At 60.0% G+C, this 11,221-nt stretch overlaps 1 long non-coding RNA gene across 1 annotated transcript; it reads left to right on the top strand.

Annotated features, from left to right (window-relative positions):
* The first annotated feature begins 7,043 nt into the window (after window positions 1-7,043).
* LOC139703262 (uncharacterized) lies at window positions 7,044-9,791 on the top strand. Its single transcript, XR_011705664.1, has 2 exons — window positions 7,044-7,309; window positions 8,970-9,791. It is a non-coding gene; the product is annotated as an uncharacterized lncRNA (long non-coding RNA).
* The last annotated feature ends 1,430 nt before the right edge of the window (window positions 9,792-11,221 follow it).

Genomic DNA, 11,221 nt, shown 5'->3' with positions numbered 1-11,221 from the left:
AAAAAATAAAAAGATAGTGGGCTGGGGCTGGGGCTGGGGCTCAGCGGTAGAGCGCTCACCTAGTACGTGCGAGGCCCTGGATTCGATCCTCAGCACCACATATAAATAAATAAATAAAATAAAGGTATTATGTCTAACTACAACTAAAAAAATAAATAAATATTTAAAAAATAAATTAAAAAAAAGATATAGGCAGCTGTGGTGGTGCACATAAGTGACCCCAGCAAGTCAGGAGGCTGAGGCAGGAGGATCACAAGTTTGAAGCCAGCCTTCACAGCTTAACAAGACCTTTAGCTACTTAGTGAGACTGTCTCAAAATAGAAGGTACAAAAGGGCTGGGGATGTGGCTCAGTGGTTAAGCGCCCCTGGGTTAGCCAGTATGTCAATAGTGTAATTAAAATGAAACACTAAAATACACATTATGTCTCTACCACTCAGCTAGTACACACATTGCTATTTATATGTGTGTTTATATATTAATCCAAAAACTTGTAATTGAAAATGAGGTAAATCTGAACAAGCATTTCACAAAAGATGTGCAAATGGCCAACTAGCGCAAGAAAAAGTGGTCCTCCTTCCAGAAGGAACCGAGCTCTCACAGCTCAGGAAAAGACAAAACAACCCAATAGAACAGCAGCACTGGAAGGGCCACTGGCCAGAGTGGACTGGTCACTTGCCACATAGAGCAGTGCCCGGCACACTCCTCTCAAGGGCAGTGCCACATAGAGCAGTGCCCGGCACACTCCTCTCAAGGGCAGTGCCACTTGAAGCCACAGCCCACCAGCGAAGCCTGGCCATCTGATAGTGACGAGGATGCGCAGCATGACCTGCCCTGTCCCAGGCCTGGGGGCAAACTGGTACAGCCTCTGGCAAACAGCCACCATGTCCTACCTTCCCTGTGGCCCAGCCACTCAAGAGCCAAGGAGGTGTGGCCAAAGCTGTCCCATTGACAGCACCCAAGAACCCGAAAGGCTCAGATGTCGGTCAAGAGTGGACTGAGAAACACCGAGGATGAGGATGAGTGGACCACTCCCGGCCTGCGGGACGGTGGAGCTCACAAACACGGCGCGTAGGAGAAGGTACTAAGAGAAGGTACCAGGGAGGTGCCCCGCTGCCGTTGGAAGTCCTGGGCGGCCAGCTTCCCAAAGGGTTCCTGTGATTGGGATAGCTGCATAATCTGTGTTCTTTCTCATAAAAATTTAAAAATTTCACATAAAATCAAAATGAGGAAATTCTGAACTTTATGCCAACGAATGGGAAGAGTCAGATCAACTGTAAAAACAGTCAGTGCTGCGCAAGCAGCGGACATTCCAAACAGCACCACTCCGGGGGACCACTGCCCGCACGGGACACTGGGAATCCCAGAGACTGTCCAGGCACAGTGGCCATGCCTGGGATCCTGGTGCCTCAGGAGGCCGAGACAGGAGGGTTTAAGTTTGAGGCCAGCCTCAGCAACTTAGTGAGAAACTGTCTCAAAAAAGAGACTAGGACTGTCCATCTTCAGCCACCTCCCTCCAAACCCAACCTGCCATCTTGCACCCGGCCCAGTGACTCCCTCCTTCATCCATGCTCATTCTGGACTCTCAGGCTGGGCTGGGGCTCAGTGGTGAGCACTTGCCTCGCCTGTGTGAGGCCCTGGGTTTCATCCTCAGCACCACATAAAGATAAATAAATAAATAAAGGCCTTGTGTCCAACTACAATAAAAAGTATTTTTTTTAAAAAAAGAAAGGTTCATCTACAACTAAATACACACCCACACACACACACATATAAATAAAATCAGGTAAACTACACAGGCCTAATCTGGCCCACGGACAGGTTTTGTGAATAAGGCTTTATTGAGACAGAAAAAATAAATAAATAAAATCTTCCCACAAACAGAATTTCAGGCCCAACCCCCCTTGGATTTTAGTGCATATTGCAAGGACGAACCATGCTGGTGGGACTGCACACAGGCTCGTGTTCAGGGACCGCCTCCTTCTTGAGGCACCTTGCTGTGATGAGAGGAACAAGTGCCTCTCCAGCCCACCTGCCCAGGGGCCTCGAGTTTCCTAAGGACCCTGGGCCAGACTTTGCAGATCAGGGAGAGCAGACCCCTGTGCAAATCTGACCTGTGGGGTGCAGCACTGGCCTCTGGGACCCCGTGCTTCCTGTTCCACAGGGAGGAGCCCTACCCTTGGGACCCAAGGAGATGGGGAAGCCCACTTTGGGCAGGAGTCTGGGTTTGGCTGCTGGTCTCTGACCAATATGCTGTGTGACCCTGAGCTCAGATTTCCTCGTGGATACCGGGGTCCAGCCTGCTTACCCCGCCTGAGTGTCAGGCCCTGGATGCTCCTGTCTGCAGAGCCACATCTGGGCTGCTCCTGTGCATCCCAACAGCACCTGGCCCTCCCTTGCTTCCTCTTGGGCCTTCATGTCTTTCCACAAAGTGACTCTGGAGGGCAGGGGACAGCCTCTGAGACTGGCTCTGCCGGGAGAGACGGAGAGGAGGCCAAGGCAGAGCAGATACTCTGGGTCATGCCAGAGTTGCTGGGGCCCACCCTACTTCCTGCCCCACCTCCTTCCCACTGCTCCAGTGGCCAGGCCCAGACCCCTGGCCTCCAGGGCTCCATGGGAGAACCACAACCCTGGTTCCCCATCTGCAAGTCTGACCTTGGGCAAGGGGGTCCACTCAAGTCCCCAATACTCCTGGCACCCCCCCCCGGGTCCCCCCGCAGACCCTCACTCCCTAACCAGGTGGGGGGCAGTCTTCTCCTGCACAGCTCTGACCTGGGCCAGATGGGGCCTCTTCCCAGGGCCATCTCATTTGCCTTGACTGGCAGGCACCAGTCTGCCACCCCCAGGGTCCCCTGATGCTCCCACTGGAATACTTGATGCCCCGTCACTGCCTCCCAAACAGCTGCCTGCGCCCCACTTTGCCCCTCACCCCATTCCTGCAGAGTTCCCCAGAGGACCCATCTGAGCCACAGCCACAGGCCAGGACTGCAGGACAGGGCAGGTATGGTGGGGGGCTCTGGGTTTCTGAGCAGCTCCCCTTTCTGGCAGCTGGACAACAGCTGGGCAGCCTTAGCCTCAGGAGCTAGGCTCCCGTTCTGCTGTCCCAGAGCAAATGCTCCTTCCCCAGGCTGTTAGGCTGATGCCTGGTGTGTGACATGTGAGGAAACTGAGGCTGAGGAAGGCTCAGTGCAGGGCAGAAGCTGGGACTCACCATGGTGGGAGCCCATCACACCCCATGCTGGCCACTGACTGCCCAGGTCACCTTTAGGTACTGCCGCTCTGGGCCTCCCTGGGCCACCTGGCCCATCGCAACTCCCCTAGTCTTGGGTGGGCCTGGGGTCCCTGGGCTGGGAGGGGGCTGGCCTGAGAAGCTCCTCAGGACACCCAGAGACCCAGCCACCCTCTCCCTCTGAGTCTCCTGGCGGCCTTCTGGTCAGACAAAACAGCCAATGAGAGGCTGCATCTCGCACGGGGTGGTGGGTGGCTGACAGGACAGGGGTCTGCAAGGCAGCTCCTTGGAAAAGAGGACCTCCAGGCAGGGAGCCCAGACCCACGGCTGCTAGAGGGTCCTGGGCCCCGCGTGAGGCCCCTCATGGTCAGGCAGGGACCCACCCCTGGCCCTGGGAAGCTGCACCTAAATCTGCTCAGGGGCGTCTTGTGGGCGGTGGGCCGTGAGGAAAGGTGTTGACAACTGGGAGCAGGACACACCCTGCGCTGGGAACCCGGGAGGGGGAGGAGGGAAGGAAGAGGCCCAACCAGCCCTGCCCAGCTGGCCTGGGGGCCTGGCCCACTGCCAGCCTCAGGAAGGCCCACGCGTAGCCAGTCTTCCCTCCTAGCCACCCTGGGAAGCGCCACCAGCAGAGGCCAGGAGGCAGCGCAGCCAGGAGCCAGGGGCCCAAGTGCCCAGGAGCTGCCGTGGGCCTGGCCCTGGGACGCACAAACAGGAAGGGGGAAATCCTGCCTGCTGCAGGAGGACTGCCCAGCGCCCTGCCCGCCTGGGAGAGGAAGACCCTGTGTCCCCACCTCCACCAGCTGCATGGCCTCAGGCCCCAGAGCACAGGACAGGCATCCCACCCACCTGCCCACCAGAAGCTCTGCAAACAGCCCATCGGAGAGCACTGTGGCTAGGACAGTGACACTGTGGCTGGCAGTCACAAAGCCCCACTTTCCACAGGAGGCTATGGAGGGGACCCGCCTGGGCTGGGCCCAGCTGTCCTGGGTGCTGGTGTCTGTGGCCTCCACAGTGCCTCTTCCTGGGAGTCCCCCAGCTCCTCTAAAGGGCCTCACACTCCTGCAGGTGTGACCCCAGCTGGGAGGAGACCCAGCTCAGCCCCTCACACTCCTGAGCCCCAGGGGAGCCCCCGGCCCAGAAAAGCTGATTCCAGTGACTGGAATATCTCAGGGTGGGCCTGAGCAGTGGGCTGGGAGAGGGTAGGTACTGGCCCAGGGGACAGGGAGGGACACAAGTGGGGACTGCAGAGAAGGGCATCCCACCCCAGATGACCCTACAACACCTGGCCCGCAGGCCCTCTTCAGCAGAGCCACATAGGTGGAGCGTTCACTTAAACAAAACTCAAGTTTGCATCCAAACCACCACCCAGGGTGAGCTCTGGCCTCCAGGCTGGGCCCGTGTGGTGGGCCTGTTTGCATGTCACCAGGGCAACAGGGTCCTTGGGACAGGACACTGCAGAGGTGCTCCTTTCTCCATCCACTTGAGAGAGTGTGTACAGAGGCCTGTGTGGCTGAGCGCCCTGCCCAACACCCTGGACAGCCCCCAATTTGGCTCTGGCAGTGGAGTGAGCAGGCTCTCCCAGAGGAGACCGCCGCCCTGCCCTCACTGGGCGCCCACAGGACTCGCCCCTGCAGCTCTGCCTCACCACATCCTGGACTTCAGGGAAACTGCCAAGCTCGGCTGACTGTCACGAGACCCTCTGACCTTATGAGCAACACCCCAGGCAGTCAGGGGCCTGCCCCCACCCCTGATGTTTCTGGAGATTATTGTGAATGTGGAGACGGAGCCAGGCGCTGGAGGCCGAGTGGGGAACCAGCCTCAGCAGCCCTGGGGCCAGGGCTCCTGGCCCACCGGGTGTTCACATCACCCTCTCCCAGAAGAATCTCTGTAGTTCCTGCTGCCATCCATCTAAAATCCCTCTCTGCTTCCACCTGGGGCCCCGCCCCCTCCTGCCTCTGGACTTCACATGCTGTGTCCTCACTCAGTGAACTCACAAGGTGACACTCTGCCATTGATTCTGGACACTCCTTAGTTCTGGTCTTCAGAGCACCATACTCACCAAGCACTCAGAGCCTGGCACATAGTCGGTGCATAATAAATGCTAGTGTGAGGTGTGCACTGGGCAGGGAAAGGGAAGGAGCTGGTCAAAACCCCTGGCGAGGACTAAGCCCTGCCCAGCTTTAGCGGGATTAGTCCCGGGGCCAGAGGGCAGCAGGTGAGCCCAGGATCCAGCAGCCAGCAGTGCACCTCCCATGCCCACCCATCCCTGACGTCAACTGAGTCTGGGTAGAAAGGCCAGAACCCTAGATGCCAGGACACTGTGACCAAGAGGGGCGGCCCCCACCTGAGGCCCAAGAGTCCACCTTGGCAGCTCCAGGAAAGCAAAGCAGGCCTTGCCGAGCCACCTCCACAACCCAGGTCCCCTTATGCCAGACAAGGTCAGCGACTACTACCCTAGAACCGTCCCAGGACATGCAGCTGGCCCTGGGAATCTGTCCTGCTGCCAAATGGCCATGCCAGTGCCCTGGCATCAACATACCCCTAGCCAAGGCTCCCTTCAAATGAGAGGCACCGCCCCTGACTGGCCAGGGCCAGGGTCTCCTCCTGAGCCCTGTGTACACCTTGCACACCCTGGGGTGTGGTGGCCAGAGACTGTTCCAGGAACTGGGAGCTGCAGGGCCTCTTGGTTTTGAGGCCACTTGGAGTTGAGATAGCCCCTTGCCGACAGGCTGCCCAGCCTGACTGGCCCTGGCACCAGCTAGCAGGAGCTGTTGTGAACCGACAGCCCTGCCCCCAACATTAGCCAGAAGTGGGTTCGGGGACAGAACAGGGCATCAGGGAGATGCCCAGGCCAGCTCTGCCCCTGCATCCCCCCTTGCCGGCAGCCCATCTGGCCCCCACTGACCTGCTGAGTGGTGAGGGGGCAGGTGCCGCAGGGCTGAAATTGAAAGGGGACAGGCTGCCCAGGGCAGGGAGCAGCCTCACGGAGGAGGCCAGGCCTCAGACGCTCTCCCAGCTGGCCCAGAAGAGATTCCTGGGCTGGCTGCCTCCCTGACTGCCCCGCCTGGTTCCTCCCCTGCACAGCCCTCCTCCACTGTCCCTCCCTCCTGGCCTCCTCCTCAGGCAGGGGCTGGGCGGGTCCCGCACAGGCCAGGAGCTAGGCCAGCCTCCCCAGCTCAGCTTGGGGAGCCGGGGGCCCCACCCTGAGTGCCCCCCAGCCCAGGCAGCTGACTCGGAGGGGAAACGCCCTCCTGAGTCACCGCTGCAGCCCAGCGTGTGCGTCCCTGCTGTGCGGATGGCTGCTGTGAGACAGCCCTGCCTCAGTTTCCTCAGGGAGACTCTGCTCAGAGCTGGCCTGGCTGGGCATGAAGCGACGGGGCAGGGAGGTACCTTCCAAGTGCAGGCCGGAGACCCCAGGGTGGCCAAGCTGGGCCCTTGGGGAAGTGGCTGTGGCTGCTGCCACCCGTGAGGGCAGCCTGGCCCAAAATACCCTTCCAGTTCTTGGGCCCTGACTTGACAGCTCCCAGCCGTCAAAGCTCCAGGGCACCCATGAGCCTGGTGTGGCTGGGCCCCAGCATGTTTAGCAAACCACACCCTTTCCCGTTCGAATGGTGGCCGAGAAACACTCTTCCTGAGTCCAGTGACCCCAATCACCCACCACCCAGAGCTCAGCTGCCTGGCCTGCCCCTTCCTGCCACCTCCCCCTTTTTCCTCAGGGTTCAGCACCCAGCTCGTGCCTCTGGGCATCCAGCAAGCCTGGGCAGGACAGAGCAGCTGTGTTGGCTGCAGATATGCAGGGATCCCAGGGCTGCCACGCCCTGTGCCCTAAGCCCAGTGGGCAGGGCCCAGCTGGAAGTGGGTACCTGCTCCCATGGGCAGGCTGGAGCAGGCCCTCACAGCAGAGGAGCCGAGCCCAAGGTTCCAGGGCTGGGAGGGGTCCCGCCATCCCCGGGGGGGTCAGCACAGAATGGCCTGCACCCACAGCCCTGCCCGGCATGGTGGCCCAGAGAGGGGGCTTCCTGCAGCAGCTGAGGGAGCCAGAACTTCTACTGGGACTTGGGAGCCAGAGGCACCCTGAGGTGAGGGACAGCAAGAGAAGGGCCCCAGGTGAGTCGGAAGGCTCTAAGGTAAGGAGAAGGCAGAGGGAAATGGGATGAGAGACCCAGGGACACCCCAGTCCTGGAAGGCAAGGGCGGCACCAGGCACCCCCCAGGCCCTGATGTAAGACTAACAGTCACAGAAGGAGATGACTCTATTCACACTGCCACAGCCGGCTGGCAGCCACTCCTGTGCCCCACTCCCAGCTCTCACCTGGGGACTTTGTTTACTGCCCCACCAGGCAGCCAGCTCTTTGCCCAGGGCACGCCAGGCAATGCAGGCTGGTCAGAGGGAGCCCAGCTGCTGGCCCAGCTGGTGAGGAATGCTGGCCCCGAGCAGCATGGGCTGCCACTGTCCCCTTGAGCCTGTGTGTGCTGACCAAACTAGCCACCCACCCCAGCAGCTGCACGGGGCCTCCTGACTCCCAGCCAACTTGCCTGGGGTCCTGGGCTATCACATGGTTGTTGGGGTCCCAGCTGGGACATGCCCACTTCACAGCAGCTGGAGGAAGGGCCCTGCAAAGCCACCCACTGCTGGGTGGCCCAGAGGCCATGACCTCCCCTCCTGGCACAGCCCTCACCAACTCAAGCTCTGCCGTAAGGCACTGACGGTACCCCACTCCAGGCCTTCTGCAGTCCCCAGGCTCAGGCATGAGCCATTTGCTCTGCCTGGGGCACGCTCCCTGCTCAGAAACGAGATGGCCTGCTCTGCAGCCCTGGGCCCAAGCTGGTGAGTAGCAGATGCCGGCAGGGGCAGCAGGTTTGCAGAAAGGCTAAGGTCAGGCTGGGAGCCCATGGCTCTGCGCTCAGGACCACTGTCCCCTGAGGGGAGGGGAACGGAGGCACAGCTGCCAACCCCCACCACCTGCCCCTGGTCAGTGTCCATTTCCACAGTAAGCTTACCTGACAGCCCAGGAGACCTTGCCCTCCTGCCTCAGTTCCCAGGAACCCCACTGCTGGACCCCTGTTCCATGTGGCCAGGCTCAGTGGCCAGGCTAAGTCTGTAGAAGAGCCACAGGTAACTGCTGAGCCACGTCACAGACCCTGGGACCTAGATGTGTCCTGGCGCCCACTTGCACAGGCAGACCTAGCTCAAAGCCACCGGGACCCACAGCCCAGTTTAGCGTCACCATGGGAACTGGCATTGGCAGGGGGCAGGCAGGGAGGGGGTGGGCAGCTCCTGGTGAATCAGCTGATATGGATGCCACGGTAGGAGCAGAGCATTCCCGGGGGATGTGTCAGAGCTGTCGGTGCTGCTGCACCAGGAGCAAGGCTGGGCGGGGAGGAAGTCACCACAGGGGTCCTGTCTCCAGGTGCCCTGTAGGAGGCCTCATTCTTCCTTGCGCACAGAGGGTCCAGCTCTCAGAAAGCAAGGAGAGGTCAGGGGGTCCAGCAGGCAAGGAGAGGCTAGCCTTGCTCTGACTCCACTAGAGCAGGGGAGGACCAGGGCTTGAGCTGCAGACACAGAGGCCTTGACTCAGCTGACACTTGGCTGCCGGTGCCTGCAGACAGGCCCAGCACTGACCGCTGCCTCCCTGTGCTAAAAGGAAGGGAGGCCCAGGCCTCGGGAGGCCCCTCATTTGCCTTGTCCGCTGTGTGTCCCTGGCACCCTGACTGCCTTTCTGTCCTGCTGTCCTTCCAGAACCCCATGTTCAGTGATGCATCCCTTCCCAAACTCCTGTCCAGTGGCGGTCAACTCCAGCTCCACCATCCACCTCAACCATGGAGCAAGGCCTCATGCAAGAAGGAATCCAGCCAGAAGCTCTCTATTTACCACCCCACTTCACAAGCACACCCATGGGGGACAGGAGCCTGGCAGCGGGGGCGGGGTGTCTGGGAGTGTTTCGGGCGTGTCTGGGGTGCCGGGAGGGGAGTGCAGCTTCCCGCCCCAGGCCTCCTGGGCCCCGTTCCAATTTTCCACTTGAGAAACTGCTCTGACTATTAAATATTCACCCCAGCAAGGCAGGCCCTGCTCCCTGGCCACGGCTTCCAAAAAAAGAAAACAAAGGGAACATGGAGGTAGAGACGGGCCAGCAGGGCAGACACCCCTCAAGACCAAGCCGCCCTCGGGGCAGAGGTCAGGGAGTGGGGCGTCCTAACTGCGCCTCTAGCTAAGGCTCTGTCCAGGCCAAGCCCCCTCGAGGCTCAGCCCCCAACACCTGGGCAGTTCCCAGACCCAGCCTCACCCCTTCCCACTGGAGCTGCCCAAAATGTGGAGCCAGGCAAGGTGGCGCACACCTGTAGTCCCAGCTGCCCAGGAGGCTGGGCAGATTGCACCTTAACAGCCAGCCTGGGCAACTCAGGGAGACCCTGTCTCAGAATAAAAAGGGCGGCGGGGGCTGGGGCTCAGTGGTAGAGCGCTCGCCTAGCACGTGTGGGGCCATGGGTTCCATCCTCAGCACCACATGAAAATAAAATAAAGGTATTGTGTCCAACTACACCTAAAAATAAATATTAAAAAAGGGCTGGGGTAGCTCAGTGGTAAGGCACCCCTGGGTTCAAACCCCAACACCAAAAAAATGGGGGGTTCCTTCCCTCCTAGTAGTTGCTCCCTGCCACCTGTCCATCTTACCCCCAGACCCGCCGGTTCTGCTGCTGTGGTTCTTTGCCGGGCTCTCCAGGCCTCGGCAGGAGCCCCTTTCCTGCACTCCTTCTCGTTAGGAGCTGCTCCTGGTCTCCACTGGGTGGGCCTTCCTCCAGGAAGCCCTCCTGACTCCCCACTACCTGAGGCCATATGGCCACAGCAGAGCTTGCCTTCTGTCTGCAAACGCTGGGTGAATCCCTGCTCTGCTCACGTGTGACCTCCTGTGTCCCAGGGCCCTAGGACACACTGGCTCTGGGTGGCTCTCAGACACAGATGGATGGGTGGACAGGCAGAGATGGGTGGCATCCTCTGCTTTTCCGATTGTCCTCGAGTGCAGGGTGTGGAAGCGACTGAGGAGAGCTTGGCTTTCACTCCTGGACTAGGTGGCAGAGACCCGCAGGTGGTCAGTGTCCCACCTGGCTGCCGGGGTCAGGCTCTTTCCTGCTTACACCTACACCTCCCCCATGCCCTGGGCAGTCAGCCCCAGCTGAACCCCAAACACAAAGGCCTTCTGAAAGGAAGTCATAGGAGGGAAGACAGAGAGGGTCAGAGTCAGGAAGAGTTGGGTCAGCCCAGCAATCCAGGGGCTTCCTGGAAGAGGCAACAATTAGCCCAGGACAGATGAGCATGTCTAGGCAGAGAGAGAGAAGGCTTTCCTGCTGCAGCCTTGGGTGGGGGTAGGCACACAACTGCTTGGGCACGTGGAGGCTGGGGGCTCCACCAGTTCCACCCTTTTGCCACTCCTGGGCCCTGCCCACCCCTTGCCCTGGCTGTACCAGGTAAGCACAGCCTGAGGTTTAGGACAGGAACCAGAGGCCAGGAGACAGCACAGCCTCAGCCCTGGACTGCCCAGCTTGACCCCTGGCCAGGGAAACAACTTGGAGTGTTGCCAGGAGCAACAGCACCCCCAGTGTGGCTTCTGAGAACCTACCTCATTCAAGAAGGGTGGCATCCCAGGGTGACCATGGCTACCTCCTCCTCATTGCCCAACCTGGCCATGGATACTTCCAGGCTGAGAAGGGGCCTTGGAAGCCCTGTTCCTGGTGGGACAGGGCAGAGCCTGCACCTGTCAGACCCACATCACTGCCCAGAGCAGGCAGACCTGACACCCAGGAGTGGCACTATGGTGCAGGACCTGGCCTTCCTCTCTGGCCTCAGGGTCCCAGCCCCCCATCAGTGTGGACAACCTGGTCAGGAATAACACTGCAGTGCCAGCCCAGAGCCTTCCTGGCTACATAGCTGCAGCTCGGTGTGGCAGCCCTCGGCGCCACTGGCAGAGGCAAGATCCAAGCCTGCAGCCCCCTAGCCCC

The sequence above is a fragment of the Marmota flaviventris genome, chromosome 2, assembly GCF_047511675.1.
Source record: "Marmota flaviventris isolate mMarFla1 chromosome 2, mMarFla1.hap1, whole genome shotgun sequence".
Taxonomy (NCBI): domain Eukaryota; kingdom Metazoa; phylum Chordata; class Mammalia; order Rodentia; family Sciuridae; genus Marmota; species Marmota flaviventris.
This window is presented reverse-complemented; position numbering and strand designations above follow the sequence as displayed.